General features: G+C 47.7%; 2 protein-coding genes across 5 annotated transcripts in view; both read left to right on the top strand.

Moving 5' to 3' along the window:
- The window catches only part of CLUAP1 (clusterin associated protein 1), a 217260-nt gene that overhangs the window by 116572 nt on the left and 84523 nt on the right, over positions 1 to 16165 (top strand). The window lies entirely within an intron of this gene.
- NAA60 (N-alpha-acetyltransferase 60, NatF catalytic subunit) overlaps positions 8 to 16165 on the top strand; it is a 39407-nt gene continuing 23249 nt past the window's right edge. Inside the window, exons 1-3 of one of the 4 annotated variants that reach the window (XM_050774525.1) lie at positions 31 to 177; positions 3835 to 3973; positions 4835 to 4904. The gene's annotated coding sequence lies outside the window, so the exon portion shown is untranslated. Of the gene's footprint in view, positions 178 to 3834; positions 3974 to 4834; positions 4905 to 12585; positions 12785 to 16165 lie in introns of those variants that run through there. The other 3 variants (XM_050774522.1, XM_050774523.1, XM_050774524.1) reach the window with 3 other exon arrangements.

The raw sequence follows: 16165 nt of genomic DNA, 5'->3' as shown, positions 1-16165 counted from the left end.
TTTCTCTAAGCAAGCATTTCCGCTTCCGCTGGCGGGGTCTCCCCTGTGAGCTCCGGGCCTGTTTACCCGCTAAAGTAGAGTCTTAGGGTGAACCCAGAGGGACGTAATGTTTCCGAGAAGAAGGGCAGAAAGAAGACTGGGAGACACCGGAACTCGAAAGAAAATCGGTAACAAAATGTGGGTTTGGCCAACAGTGCCCTGTAGGCCTGAAATTTTGGTCTGGCCAGAGCGGGGTGATTGAGAGGCCGGGGGTTCGGGCCTAGCCTGGGCTTGAGCTGTCCTTTGTGTCTTGGGCGGATGGTGGGGCCGTAGAACATGAAGGAATGTCTTTTTCTACGTTCACAACGTTGACATTGGTGTAGGCCAGGTTGCTAGGCTCCAACTCCAAGTGTTCTAGAGGCATTATGTATTTTACCCGTAGCTGCAGCCTAACCGAGCCGCGTCAGCTCCATAGTCACAGAGGACCCCACGCGGGTATAGAGCCCTAGGTTTGCGTCGCGGGACATTGTTCGCCCCCAGATACCTCACATTCAGCCTACCCTAGAGCCAGTTATTTCCTATTGTTTGTTGGCGGAAGAGGGAGTGCCCTAGTGTAGAGATTTGGAATTGGAAAATTGAACTCCGTCCCAAGCTCTGACACTGATTGGTTGGTAATCTTGGCCAGTTTACAACTTTGCTTTCCTCAGCTGCAAACAGCTCAGGATGCCTCTCTGGGCTAACTCAGAGGGTAGTTTCAGATTATAAGATAATGTAAGTGAAAGAAATTGTCCGTTTATAAAGGTGTTTGGGGGGGGAAAAAAGACGAAAATGATAGGTACCTTCCTTGATAGAAAAGCCTGAAAAGTCTCAACATATTTCCTTATTCTAGTGCCAGGCACATCCCTGTATCTAAAAGCTTAATGAATGGCTGCATGGTTATTAAAACAATATTAGGAGATTTGACAAGTTAGGTAATGTGATTTTGTGGAATATCTGATAGGATAGTTTCAGCTACAAGTAACAGCAAACCCACCGAAATGATTTTCAAAGAGCAGTTGCAGGTTGGTTAATTTGGTGGCCCAGTGACAACATCAAGGTCCCAGTGCTTCTCCTCTGCCACCTTTAGCATGTTGGTAAAGTTGACAGTAGAATCCAGGTAAAATATGCAGACATGTATTGTGTCATGTACCCATCCTAAACTAGTTATTACCAAGAATAAATATCATAATTATTTGGGGCCCATCATGCTTCAGCCCTTATCACTAGGGGAAGGACCCAGCCTCCCATGATACTCTACCTGCACAAAATCAGGGCTTTGTTACAAATGAAAAGAGATGTGGAAAGTAAGTTAGATAAGAAACAGCAGTATCTGCCACAAATGACATCTCTTGACAGCTAAGAGCTAGACCTTATGGGGATGGATCACAAAAGAGGTACCTGGGGAGTCCCAGTAAAGGTGCTTCCAGGACAGGTGGAAGAATGGTAAGAACAAACTTCCCTACAGGCTAGACCAGTCCAAAGCATACATGTTGAAGAAGAACTAATAGCCTGTATATGAAGGTGTAAGCCAAATAAATGTTCATTATTGAGTCACTGTGGTGTTAACGTAGTCATCTTTCCATTCTCGGTTTGTGCTTATCTTTTTTTTTTTTTTTTTTTTTTGAGACAGAGTCTCACTCTGTAGCCAGTCTGGAGTGTGGTGGCACAGTGTCAGCTCACTGCAACCTCTGCCTCCTGGGTTCAAGTGATTCTCCTGCCTCAGCCTCCCGAGTAACTGGCACAGGCACCTGCCACCACACCTGGCTAATTTTTTTTTTTTTTTTTTTTTTTTTTTTGTATTTTTAGTAGAGATGGGGCTGCATCATATTGGCCAAGATGGCCTCGATCTCGTGACCTTGTGATCCACCCGCATTGGCCCCCCAAAGTGCTGGGATTACAAGCATGAGCCACCGCGCCCGGCCTATTTAATGCTTTTTTTTTTTTTTTTTTTGAGACGGAGTCTCACTCTGTCGCCCAGGCCGGAATGCAGTGCCCGGATCGCGGCTCACTGCAAGCTCCGCCTCCCGGGTTTACGCCATTCTCCTGCCTCAGCCTCCCGAGTAGCTGGAACTACAGGTGCCCGCCACCTTGCCCGGCTATTTTTTTTGTATTTTTTAGTAGAGACGAGGTTTCACCGTGTTAGCCAGGATAGTCTCGATCTCCTGACCTCGTGATCCGCCCGTCTTGGCCTCCCAAAGTGCTGGGATTACAGGCTTGAGCCACCACGCCCGGCCTTTAATGCTATTCTTACATCAGTGATGTCTCATTGTAGTCTGAGATTCTCCTGATCTGGATTTGTGGCTCTTTCACCAAGAACAGGAGACTCCCATGGCTCTCTTCTTTAAATCCTGTTGCCATAATTACAAAGAAATAAACACAGTTTCCAAGGCTTTGAAATGAAGCCTGTGATATTAACTCAGTGGATTACCAGAGAGAGGGATATACCTGAAATGGGAGAGGAAACAATCTTCCCTAGACTATCTTTCCTAAGAGCTATCAAAACTATAAACAAGTAGAACAAGGAGGAGGAAGCTTGAAAGCTTTATCTTCCTGAAAATAAAGAGATGACATACAAAGTCCAAGATAGACCAAGATTGAAAAATTAGACTGCATTATACCCCTAACTCAGTTTTGTAAAAAATCACAAATGCTTGACTGTATATCTACTATATGTTCAAGTAACATATTTTAATTATCAAAATTTAAAAATCCTTCCACCACAATCTTTTGCAAGTTTTTCCATTTCTGTCTTTAACATGGTACCAGTAATAACAACTACAACCTGTTTGTGTTAAAATTCTTTCTATAGCCCAGCATCTGCTTTCTCTGAAAATTATCTTTTTAAAAATATTAAAAATAACATAATTACAAAAGCAGTATATGTGCATTTTAGAAAGTTAGAAAATACAGGGGGAAAAATGGCACCACATTCCTGTCACCCAGAGATCACCACTATTTACTATTTATTTATTTATTTATTTGTTGAGACAGAGTCTCACTGTTGCCCAGACTGGAGTGCAGTGGTGCAGTCTCTGCTCACTGCAACTTTCGCCTCCCGGGTTCAAGTGATTCTCATGCCTCATCTACCAGAGTAGCTGGGATGACAGGCGCATGCCACCACACCCATTTAATTTTTGTATTTTTCGTAGAGATGTGGTTTCCCCATGTTGGCCAGGCTGGTCTGAAACTCCTGGCCTCAAGTGATTTGCCCACATCAGCCTCCCAAAGTGCTGGGATTATAGGTATGAGCCACCACACCTGGTCTACTCACTGCAACCTCCATCTCCTGGGTTCAAGCGATTCTTCTGGCTCAGCCTCCCGAGTAGCTGGTACTACAGGTGTGCGCCACCATGCCTGGCTAATTTTTGTATTTTTAGTAGAGGACAGCGTTTCCCCATATTGGCCAGGCTGGTCTCGAACTCCTGACCTCATGATCTGCCCACCTTGGCCTCTGAAAGTGCTGGGATCACAGGCGTGAGCCCCTGCCCCTGGTTACTTTTTCCCTAGTGATTTTTTTATGATGATGCAGCTATATATTGAAATGGAAAGGTACTCGTTTTGGGGAGTAAAATTGGTTATGAAACAAAAATAATAACAAAGTCGCTTTTGAAGACTATTAAAATGTTAGTGGTAGTTATATTTTTAATTTTTATGGGTACATGGTAGGTGTATATATTTATGTGGTACATGAAATGTTTTGATGCAGGCATGCAATGCGTAATCACTTCAAGGTAAATGGGGTATCTTCCCTGGCGATGTTTAACATGATTTCCAGAATGAATTGCTCACTATGTTTGGTGTGTTTTCCATTCCCAGGTGGTACTGCCTTTTAAGGTCTATTACCTAAACATAAATATGGCTCTGGTTCTTATGGCCTTTACTGTATCCTTCATGAGAAGTTGATACTGATCCGAAATTGACACAGAGCCTTCTCACCTACACCAAGGGAGTCTAGGTAAGCAAGATTATCTTTATCCCAAATTCAGCAAGAGGTTTTCTTATTGGTGTTCAGAATGCTTGATTGAGCAGTTAGAAAACTGTTGCTACCTAGTCTCCAGTCTTATCAAGGAAACAATGGCTGCAACTCATGCCTGCAAGAACAAGAGGCTCACACAGTTTTGAAATTAGTGCAACTTCTAGCTGGATGGGAATCTTTTTAGTTTCATTTAGCCTTGACTTGAAACTAATAGGAGTCTTAAAATGAGAAAAAGGCTCAGGCTCTAAATGTACCTTTGACATGTTAATTCTGTTACCAAAAACTGGCTTTGCTCTGTATTAACTCCAGCAGAATTGTTTTTCAGTCACTGAGGCCAGAGGTGCTTCCAGAGAAATGTTCCTCACCTACTGATCCTGAATAATTATTGTTACTAGAAGCTGCAACCAAAGACTCCTGGAGGGTAGTAAGAGGTACAGAGAATGCAGGTTAGATACAGTGAGGACAGAGAAGAAATAATGGGTTGGAGGCTGGGTGTGGTCACTCACACCTATAATTCCAGCTACTCTAGAGGCTGAAGCAAGAGAATCACTTGAGTCCAGGAGTTCAAGGCTGCAGTGAGCTAGCATTGCGCCACTGCACTCCAGCTTGGATGACAGAGCAAGACTTTGTCAAAAAAAAAAAAAAAAAAAAAAAAAAAAAAAAGATGGGTTGCTTTGTAGTTTAGAGAACTACCTGTTTAGATAGTTATTATTTCCCCAAAAGGGCCCATCAGATTGAAATTCTGAGATCCAGGGTTTGTCTGACACTCACTAGCCTATGAGTTGTAGAGATGGGATGGCCAGGAGTGAAGTGATGGCCTTGTGTCTTTCTCCCCTGCAGCATACAGAACGGCTGTACCTGGAAGAAGGAAGTGCGGAGCCAGCCTGAGTTGGGAGTAGAGCTCCAGAGAGTGAGTCAAAGCCCTCTGTGTCCTGCTATGAATGATGCTCTCATAGTCAGAGGAAGCCTACTTAAGTGAAATCTATTTTTGACTTGTCAAGTTTAAATATTTTCTTAATTTTTAGTACTGAACAATAGAAGGCATCTAGTGAAACAAATGCTTTCACTTTCTTGCTAGGAGGGTAAATGAGTATATTCTTGCATTAGGTACACAAGGATACAGTACAAGTATGCTAGCCTCTCTCAACTATAAACAAGTAAACAAGATTTGGTTTAAGCATCAGTCTCTTGTGAGTCCGACTGGTAAGCCCAGTCTCAGGGCACATTGACAATGTTAGTGGAGAACGAGACTCTCCCAGTGTGCTGCCCTGACCCCCCCGAGATTGGTCTGTGTAGCCATGTGGTGGTCATCCTGTACCACTTCTGGTTTGGTTCTAATCAAAGGAAGCAGTATCATCTTTAGTGATCCGTCTTATACACTTGCATCATTTTGTACCAAAGGAGAATTTCTTTTGTTAAAAATTTATTTTTCATCATCTACTCATAAAGAAGGAACCAAAGGGCTGGGCGCAGTGGCTCATGCCTATAATCCCAGCACTTTTAGGAAGTGAGGCAGGCAGATCACTTGAGGTCAGGAGTTTGAGACCAGCCTGCCCAACATGTTGAAACCCCATCTCTACTAAAAAACACAAAAATTTAACCAGGCGTGGTGGTGCCTGACTGTAGTCCCAGCTACTCGGGAGGCTAAGGCAGAAGAATTGCTTGAACCCAGGAGGTGGAGGTTGCAGTGAGCCAAGATCATGCCACTGCACTCCAGCCTGGGTGACAGAGTGAGACTCCATCTGATATGGTTTGGCTGTGTCCACACCCAGATCTCACCTTGAATTCCCATGTGTTATGGGAGGGACCTGGTGGGAGGTAATTGAACCATGGGGCAGGTCTTACCCGTGCTGTTCTTGTGATAGTGAATAAGTCTCACGAGATCCATTGGTTTTTAAAAAGGGGAGTTTCCCTGCACAAGCTCTCTTTTGTCTGCCACCATGTGAGACGTGCCTTTTACCTTCCACCATAATTGTGAGGCCTCCTCAGCCACGTGGAACTGTTAAGTCCATTAAACCTTTTTTTTGGTAAATTGCCCAGTGTCAGGTATGTCTTTGTCAGCAGTGTGAAAATGGACTAGTACATCATCTCAAAAAAAAAAAAAAAAAGGAAACAAGAATTTATTTGGAAGCAAAATATTTGGCATCCAGGGTTTTGATCCATGCATACATTAATAAACCCTTCAGAACCATGAGTTGGGATAATTCACTGTCCCTCATGTCAGTCTCATGGAACTTTGCGCTTTTCTGGGAGTGCTCCCAGGGTGGTCTCGAGGCCTCTCAGGCAGAGCAGAGGCTGGTCAGCGAGCGACAGGGCTTGCCATAAAGTGGTTTGTTCATGATTTGTTTCTAGAACCCTGGGAAAAATGTTTTCAGGGTCTGCCTGAAAAGGCTGCTTTTGGAAACTCGTGGATTTCTTCCTGGGTGAATCAGGAAAGTTGTGATCCTGCCGGGTGCGGTGGCTCATGCCTGTAATCCCAGCACTTTGGGAGGCCGAGGCGGGCGGATCATGAGGTCAGGAGATCGAGACCATCCTGGCTAACATGGTGAAACCCTGTCTCTACTAAAAATACAAACAATTAGCCGGGCGTGGTGGTGAGCGCCTGCAGTCCCAGCTACTCGGGAGGCTGAGGCAGGAGAATGGCGTGAACCCGGGAGGCGGAGCTTGCAGTGAGCCAGGATTGCGCCACTGCACTCCAGCCTGGGCAACGGAGCGAGACTCCATATCAAAAAAAAAAAAAAAAAAGAAGAAGAAAAGTTGTGATCCAAGGGAAAGCATACGGGTTTTAATGATGAACCAGTTTGCTCCTTTGTTTCCTGGCTTTCATTCTTCATGGCATGTGCTCAGGGCGGCCACTGGAGAGAGGCATCATTCTGTATGGTACAGAGGCCTTGGGTGGGTGTTTCATCATCTGTAAAATGAGGACAACAATACTGAACTTTAGCGCCATTGTAAATCAGAATATACAGTACAAGCATTGTAAGGTAGAAGTAAATTAGAACATACAGGAGGGATTATAACTCAGTGTTTAGCGTATAGCAGACACTTAGTAAATAATGCATTAACTCTGTTCCATTCTAGAAGCTCCATTGTTGTTTGTACAAAACACCTCTCTTGCAGTGCTTATCAGATCGTCTTGTAATCACATAATTCCTCAAAGGCAGGATGTTGTGTAATCATATATTTCCTTGGTCACCATTTGTACCCAGAATGGGGAACGAAGAAATGAAAAGAATCCAGTATCTAAGCTCAGCCTCCATTTCACTTGCACTTGCCTTTTATTTATGAAAATACAGTACTTGTCAGTGTAAATAATATCTCTGAATGGATACCAGGAAAATGGTGAGATGAATTAGCTGGAGAACTTGGATACTGAGTTGGAGGGAGGGAAACTTATTTTTCACCAATGTATCCTTTTGTTCTGCTTTAAAATAATTTACCACAGGCATGCATTACTTATAAAAATGTTTAGTGTCAGAAAACCCCCCAAGTTAAACCAAAACCAAAATATGTTTAGATACATCTGTAACACTCATTATAAAAGATGACATATAAATGACTCAAAAATAGAAAAGGCGATCGAACTTACTGAGAAATGTGCATTAAAACAATGAGCTCTTTTTCACTTAGATTGCAGAAAGGTAAAGAATAATACCTGGCCAGGTGTGGTGGCTCATGCCTGTAATCCTAGCACTTTGGGAGGCCAAGGTGAGTAGATCATCTGAGCTCAGGAGTTGGAGACCAGCCTGGGCAGCATGGCAAAACCTTGTCTCTACAAAAAATACAAAAACTAGTGAGGCTTGGTGGCAGGCACCCGTAGTCCCAGCTACTCAGGCGGCTAAGGCAGCCGAATCACTTGAGCCTAGGAGGCAAAAATTGCAATGAGCTGAGACCACGCCACTTCACTCCAACCTGGGGGACAGAGCAAGACCCTGTCTCAAAAAAAAAAGAATACTTGGCTGAGCATGGTGGCTTATACCAGTAATCCCAGAATCCCAGCACTTTGGGAGGTGAGGTGATCAGATCACTTGCACCAGGAGTTCGAGACCAGCCTGGGCAACATAGTGAGACTCTGTCTCTACAAAAAACAAAAAATTAGCCAGGTATGGTGGTGTGTGCCTGTAATCCCAGCTACTGGGGAGGCTGAGGTGGCAGATCACTTGAGACCGGGAGGTTGACGCTGCAGTGAGCCGTGATCACGCCACTGCACTTCAACTTGGATGACAGAGTGAGACCTTGTCTCCAAAAAATTAAAAAAGACTAATCCCCTATGTTGGTGCGGCTGTGGGCCATTTGCCCTGCTGTAGTGGGTGTAGAGTCTTCACACTCTTGGCATGAGAATAAATTGGTAAAACGTTGTGGCAGGCAGTCTAGAGTTTGTTTCCAAAGTTAAATATGGTTAATTAAAAATAATTTTACTTGTGCCTGTAATCTTAGCACTTTGGGAGGCTGAGGTGGGCAGACTGCCTGAGCTCAGGCGTTCGAGACCAGCCCGGGTAACATGGTGAAACCCTGTCTCTACTAAAAATACAAAAAATTAACCGGGCCTGGTGGCAGGCGCCTGTAATCCCAGCTACTCGGGAGGCTGAGGCACGAGAATCACTTGAGCCCAGGAGGCAGAAGTGGCAGTGAGCCGAGATCGTGTCACTGCACTCCAGCCTGGGGGGCAGAGCAAGACCCTGTCTCAAAAAAAAAAAAAAAAAAAGAATGCTTGGTTGAGCATGGTGGCTCACACCAGTAATCCCAGCACTTTGGGAGGTGAAGTGATCAGATCACTTGCACCAGGAGTTTGAGACCAGCATGGGCAACATAGTGAGACTCTGTCTCTACAAAAAACAAAAAATTAGCCAGGTATGGTGGTGTGTGCCTCTAATCCCAGCTACTGGGGAGGCTGAGGTGGCAGGATCACTTGAGACCAGGAGGTCAACGCTGCAGTGAGCCGTGATCATGTCACTGCACTCCAACTTGGGTGATAGAGTGAGACCTTGTCTCCAAAAAATTAAAAAAGACTAATCCCCTGTGTTGGTGCGGCTGTGGGCCATTTGCCCTGCTATAGTGGGTGTAGAGTCTTCACACTCTTGGTATGAGAATAAATTGGTAAAACATTCTGGCAGGCAGTCTAGGGTTTGTTTCCAAAGTTAAATGTGGTTAATTAAAAATAATTTTACTCATGCCTGTAATCTTAGCACTTTGGGAGGCTGAGGTGGGCAGATTGCCTGAGCTCAGGCGTTCGAGACCAGCCTGCGCAACATGATGAAACCCTGTCTCTACTAAAAATACAAAAAATTAGCTGGGCATGGTGGCATGCACCTGTAGTCACGGCTACTGGGTAGGCTGGGGCAAGAGAATCGCTTGAATCTGGGAGGCATAGGCTGCATTGAGCCAAGATCCACTGCACTCCATCCTGGGCAACAGAGCGAGACTCTGTCTCCAATAATGAAATAATAACAATGCAAAAACAATTTTTTTGAGACAGAATTTTTCTCTTGTTTCCCAGGCTGGAGTGCAATGGCATGATCTCAGCTCACCACAATCTCCGTCTTCTGAGTTCAAATGATTCTTCTGCCTCAGTCTCCCAGGTAGCTGGGATTACAGGCCCACACTACCACGCCTGGCTAATTTTGTATTTTTAGTAGAGACGGGGTTTCTCCATGTTGGTCAGGCTGGTCTTGAACTCCCAACCTCAGGTGATCCGCCTGCCTCAGCCTCCCAAAGTGCTGGGATTACGGGTGTGAGCCACTGCACCCAGCCAATAATAATTTGAACCAACATTCTAGGAATTTTCCCTAAGGAAATAATCAGAACATATGCAGATTTGTGTACAAGATTGTAAATTGCAATATTGTTTTTGACCTGAATGTGTAGGTTTCAGTGGGGAAACCTGGTCCTCTCCTCCTGCTCCAACCCCAGTCCATCTGCTTACTACCTTTCCCAAATAGAGCTTGAGTAGGGCCATTGGTGGTCAGGATCCAGAACAGGGTATGGGTTTGGGGGAGGTGGTGGTTGGAATCACCTGGGGTTGGATACTGGATTTAGTTCCTCTGTGGGTAAATGAGAGCCTGGGGATTGTGGGGAAGAGGCCTAGGGTGAAAATTAAAATGCCTTAATTTCAGGAGCAGTCTTGGCCTCGGAGATTCATGGGACTTCAGAGAGGAAGGGTAGAAGCTGACCATGTAGATGGTAGGTTGCTGCTCTCCCTGGGCCAGAGGAGCCTGCTTGCCTCCCTGTCTCCAAGGCTGAAAGAGGGTTGTGCAGCTGAGGATGTAGGAATTGAGGATACAGGTGAGTGCCACGGCCTGGCAGCCTGGTATGTGGCTGTACTACAGGAGTCTGCTGGCTTCCCACCACTGGGAGTGCCTTTAGGTGTCTCTGCTAGACCCATGGCCAGAGGGTGAAAGGAGGCATGAGTAAGTAGGCAAGAGAAAAGCGATAATATGCTGAAAGAGGCCTTAGAGCCAGAGGGAGAAGGAGCAGACAGACTCTCATAAATAGGGGGTTCTGGTGAAACAACTTCTGCAAGAGATTCAATTATAGCAAAACTTTCTGGAACCAAAAAGCTTAAAAAAAAAAAAAAAAAGAAACTCAGAAGTTTAATAGATAAACTGAAGGAGAGAATGGTCAGCACAAATGGAGTAGCCTGTTAGATCGAGTGGAAGAAACACTCAAACATAGCAAAAAGAGAAAGGAGAGAGAGAGAGGAACCAGGAAAGCAAAGAGATGGAGGACCAATCGGCCCTAAAGTCGGTGGTGATCAGCCCATTCCTGAGCCATCCCTGTGACCCGTAGATGGCCCTCTGCTTGACTTGCTTAGGCAGGGGTCCTCTGAACTCATCACTGAGCCAAGGGAGAATGGGATGACCTTAATGGGTTAGAACACTTAGGGAACACACTGGAACAAGGGGTAGAGTCAGTGCTACAAACACACAGAGAAAGGGTGGAATTTTTTTAGGGTACAAATACCCTTGAATATCTCCTGTAGTAACACATGGTGCCTAACTGAATGAACTGTTGTGAAGATAAAGAGATCTTACATAACATGTTTAACACAATGCCTCACACATAAGCTGTGGAGAAATAGTTATTTTCTCATTTGTGTTTTAAAAGAGTATTTTTTTCTTTTCTGAGACAGAGCGTCGCTCTGTCACCCAGGCTGGAGTGCAGTGGTGCAATCTTGGCTCACTGCAACCTCAGCCTCGTGGATTCAAGCCATTCTCATGTCTCAGACTCCCGAATAGCTAGGATTACAGGCATGTACCACCATGCTCAGCTAATTTTTATTTTATTTTATTTTATTATTTTTAGTAGAGACAGGGTTTCACCATGTTGGCCAGGCTGGTCTGCTGGTCTCAAACTCTTGACCTCAAGTGATCCACCCACGTCAGCCTCCCAAAGTGCTGGGATTACAGGCGTGAGCCACTGCGCCCGGCACCGAGTGTTTGGTTTTTTTGTTTTGTTTTGTTTTGTTTTGAGATGGAGTCTTGCTCTGTCCCAGGCTGGAGTGCAGTGGCGCGATCTTGGCTCACTGCAACCTCCATCTCCTGAGTTCAAGCGATTCCCCCACCTCAGCCTCTGGAGTAGCTGGGATTACAGGCATGCACCACCATGCACAGCTAATTTTTGTATTTTTAGTAGCGACGGGGTTTCACCGTGTTGGCCAGGATGGTCTTGATTTCTTGACCTCATGATCCACCCGCCTTGGCCTCCCAAAGTGCTGGGATTACAGGCTTGAGCCACGATGCCCAGCCAAGACTCCAATCTTATAACCAGTTCTCTTCAAATTGGATTCTGGAAGGCTTGGAGTTGAAATATACAGCCCAGGCTGGTCGTGGTGGCTCACGTCAGTAATCCCAGTATTTTAGGAGGCCCAGGCGGGCACAACACTTGAGGCAAGGGGTTCAAGACCAGCCTGGGCAACATAATGACATTCCCATCCCTACAAAAAAAAAAACAAAACTGTTTTTTAATTAGCCAGGCATGATGGTTCACACCTGTAGTCTCAGCTACTTAGGAGACTAAGGTGGAGGCCAGGAGTTCAAGGTTGCAGTGAGCTGAGATTGCGCCCCAGCCTGGGAGACAGAGCGAGACCCTGTCTCAACAACAAAAACTTTGCGTTAGATCTTGCATTATAGAACCCCTGCAACCGGAGAGCAGCTGAGGTTGCCTGTTTTACGCAGGGACAGCCCTAAACTGCCTTCCGTCAGAATCGGACGGCTGAGATGTCAGTGTCGTCGCGGGGTGGTGCTGCCCGCTGGCCCAGGGTGGTCGGCCGGGAGCCAGCCTCGTGCACCTGCTTTCGGTTTGCCAGGCGCGGCGCTGCAGGCCCTCGCAAGCTTCGGATGCGCCTGCCAGGGCCTGTGCTGAGGGTCACTCGGAAGCCGCGCCACCGGCGTCCGCACACGTTAGGCCGATGGACCCAGGGGTCTGGCCGGCCATGTCTCGGCGACCCCCCGGAGCGCGGGACAGGGAAGGAGCCGGCCCTCGCCAGTGCCCCGCAGACGGCATCCTGGGGCTGGCTTCGCACGGGGCCTGCCCGCTCCCAAGATGGCGGCGGCGGCGGCCTCACGGGGCGGGGCCACGTGGGGGCGGTGGCCAATGGGCTTCCGGGGCTGCGCTGCCGGCCGGGAGCGGGAGGCGGAAGTGCCGCGGGCTGCAGCCTGCATCCCGGCTGCGGCCCCTGCCGGTTACATAACTCGTTGCGGGCTCCGCGCGGCCCCACTTCCCGGCTCCCTGTGCCTCCAGGATGCGCTGAGCCCTACGAAACCCTCAGCGGCCGCCGGCTCCCCCCACGAGGTGAGGTGGCGGGGGTCGGCCGTCGGGGCTCGGACCTGCGGCGGGGCGCCGAAGGGGGCGGGGTAGGCGGGGAGGCCGCGCTGGGGTCAAGGGGGCCAGCGTCCCCCGGGAACGAGCGCGCCCACACCGTCGGCGCACAGCCCGCCCGGGAGCCGGTTTCGAGGACGGCGGCGGGGAGTGGACGCTGGCCAGGGACGAGGGGTGAGGAGGTCGCGGCTCTCAATGCTGGGTGGGAGTCGGGCCTTCTGCCTGGGGGTTGCGTCAGTGCCGGACCCCGAGACGAGGGGTCGTGACAATTTGCAACTAGAGGGTGGCCCTCATGGGTACCCTGTGGGGTCTCGCGCGAGGTGAAGAGCCAGGCCATTTCAGTCGGTCAGCGATTTGCGCCTTCGACCCGCTCCCGCCTGGCCTGATCCGGGCCTGTTTTGGTACTTGTTGCACCGATTGGAGTTATTTGCGACTTGTTTGCCCTCCTCTGAACTCCTGAAAGCCAGGGGCTCCGTCTAGGTCTCCCCCAAGTCTTACTCTCCCAGCTTTCTGTGTTCAAATTCTTTACCTTCCTGGCCTTTTACAGGACCGGAAGAATCCACCGGTCCTATAGAATCGGCCTATAGACCGGCCCTATAGAATCCACACCCCGGTGTCCGACTTTCTTCCCCAGATTGGGTACTTCCCAGGGTGTAGAGGGAATCTGTAGCTTTTGTGGTTTGTCCTGCTGGAAAAATCTGGGGGGAAGTGGTGGGCCTTCTCTGGACGACCACCCCACAAATCTGTGTGCCCAAGCGGAGACAGGACCCAGGGTCTGGACATCAGGCAAGGGGTACTCTGCAGTAAACGTGGACATTGCCCGTTTTGTGGGTGTGTTTTTACTCTGCCAAGTCGTTGAGCCGTACACTTTTGTGTCACTCATTTGTCTTGAAAGAAAAGGTTAACAGCCCAGCAGAGTAGTTTGCTTTGGTATCTGGTAGGTATCCGATAGTTAATCCGAGTGCCAGAACCAGAGAGAACATTGCCGTTTACAGATGTTTGCCTTTTACCAGGTCACTGAAGGCATAAAACCCCTAGTTAATGCTTAACTGAGTGCACCATGAAAGTCAAGTGACTCCAAAGGTCATCTCTAGAAATGCGGCAGTCCGTGTAGCCCTGTGATGTAGAAATTCTGATATATGGGTCAGTGTTCACAGGCAGGGAGTGGGGGGGGTCTTCAACATCATTGAATTAAAAAGGATCTGATGCAAAAACAAATAAATACACACATATCAGTGAACTGCTTTAAGCTCGATTAGAGAAGATGACCTTAAAGACCAGAAGAAACTCAAGGGAGACTGCAATGTGAGTCCCAGTTATCTTTCCAAACACACAGGTTCATCACAGCATTGAAGGCTGGTCTTCATCTCCCTTCTTGTAGGATTTTCTACAGTAATGTGCAGAGTTGCCCTTGGAGAATGGGGCAGGCATGATTGGGCTGTGTTTTGCTGGAGTTTCATCTCACTGAGCTTGCAGACGCGCTGGGTTTCTGTGACAATGGTTTAAACTGAAAGTAGCAAAGTCAAGGCATGATCTGGTGTCAGCAGGCCAGAATAAAACACACAGACAACTTTTTACAAGGTCTGTGTACGTCCTATCTTTAGCCTCTCCTGGTTGTAACTTGAAGTGACTTTGTCGCCCTGTTTGTTTTGACCAGGCCCACTCTGGGACAGTATGGAGAGTATCTTTAGATGTGACTTGTCTGGGTTGCTTAGCAACGGCATGCTTCTGACTAGAATGGAAGAAAGTTCCTGGGCGTGAGGAGATTTAAGGGATAAAAGATACACCTAAAAGGAGACCAGGAGGGGTCGTGCCCTGTCATTGCTAACTGGGTGCTTGTAACTGGAGACTGGGTGTACCTGTTAGCAGCGGTGGTTAGACCAGGTGGACACAGAATCCAGAATGGTCGCATTGCAGCCACGGGGAAGCGACAGATGCAGAAAAGAGTCTTCTCTGAGTTAGGGCAGTGCATGGCTTTGCTTGCTTCCCTGCCCTCTGAGTTAGGGCAATGCATGGCCTTGCTCTGCTGAAATAGCCCGGAAGTCCCTTGTGCTTGGTGACAGCTCTCACCTGAATAGAAAGCTGGCTGCTTATCAGACACTGTTTCCTTAAATGGCAGCTCCTCCACATCTGCGTCATCTCCATTATCTCCCCTATCCATCTCTTTCTGGAAGGAATCCACAAAGCCCTCATGGCTTTTTGTTTGTTTTTGTGTTTTGTTGTTGTTGTTTGGAGACAGATTATCATTCCAGCCCAGGCTGGAATGCAGTGGGGCAATCTTGGCTACTGCAACCTCCACCTCCCGAGCTCAAGCGATTCTCCTGCCTCAGCCTCCTGAGTAGCTGGGATTGCAGGCATATGCCACCACACCTAGCTAATTTTTTTGTATTTTTGGTGGAGACGGGGTTTTGCCATGTTGGCCAGGCTGGTCTTGAACTCCTGACCTCAGGTGATCCGCTGCCTCAACCTCCCAAAGTTCTGGGATTACAGGCGTGAGAGCCACCGCATCCAGCCTGCCCTCATGGCTTTTACACCTCTTTTCCTGGTTTGCAGAAAGCAAGGCTGGGGTGTGGACCCTGCATCGAAGCAGGTTCTGCTTATGTCCATGTGAAGTGCTTTCAAGTAAAATGCTGATCTGCAAAAAGATGCTGGAAGTCCTGGGTCTCTTTCTGGCTAAATTTAAATGCCGAATTTGATTCAGCAGATAGTTGTGAGTGCCTTGAAGTGCAAAGAATGATCCAGGGTCAGGACTCCTTCCCTACATATCATTATTTTGATATGTATGTATGTACATATGTTTAGAGACGGAGTCTTGCTATGTTGCCCAGGCTGGTCTCAAATTCCTGGCCTCAAGCCATCCTCCAACCTCAGCTTCCTCAGTCATTGGGGTTACAGGAGTGAGACAGTTTGCCAGGCTCTGTATCATTCTTTTTAGCATGACCTCTGATAGGAGGCTGGCAGGACAGTTCAGGGCTTATCTGAAGCCCACACATCTTACACTGCTGATTAAAGAGAGACGTGTGTTTGAAAACCAAACGGGCGTGTAATGGGATTAACATTCTGCTGTGAACACTAAGGCGTTTGCATAGTGCTTGTGGGAGTGATAGGAAGGGAGTCTGAACTGGGGTAGCCCGGGCATTCTGCAGGAAGTGGTTTGGGGTCGTTGTCAACAGTGAATGGTGCTTAATGGAGCCAGAGTGCCCCACTCCGGAGGTGGGCAGAGAGGTGCCAGTCACCCCAAAGTGGCCACAGGTCTAAGCTGAGATGGTCAGATAGAGGGAAGCAAACAAGGGCCACTCCCTAGTCCCCCCTTGTCAGTAACTTGGACGGGATTCTCGGCCAGGGAGAAGCCAT

This window comes from Macaca thibetana, chromosome 20 (assembly GCF_024542745.1).
Source record: "Macaca thibetana thibetana isolate TM-01 chromosome 20, ASM2454274v1, whole genome shotgun sequence".
In the NCBI taxonomy this organism is placed as follows: domain Eukaryota; kingdom Metazoa; phylum Chordata; class Mammalia; order Primates; family Cercopithecidae; genus Macaca; species Macaca thibetana.
The sequence above is the reverse complement of the archived record's forward strand: the minus strand, read 5'-3'. Positions and strand labels throughout refer to the sequence as shown.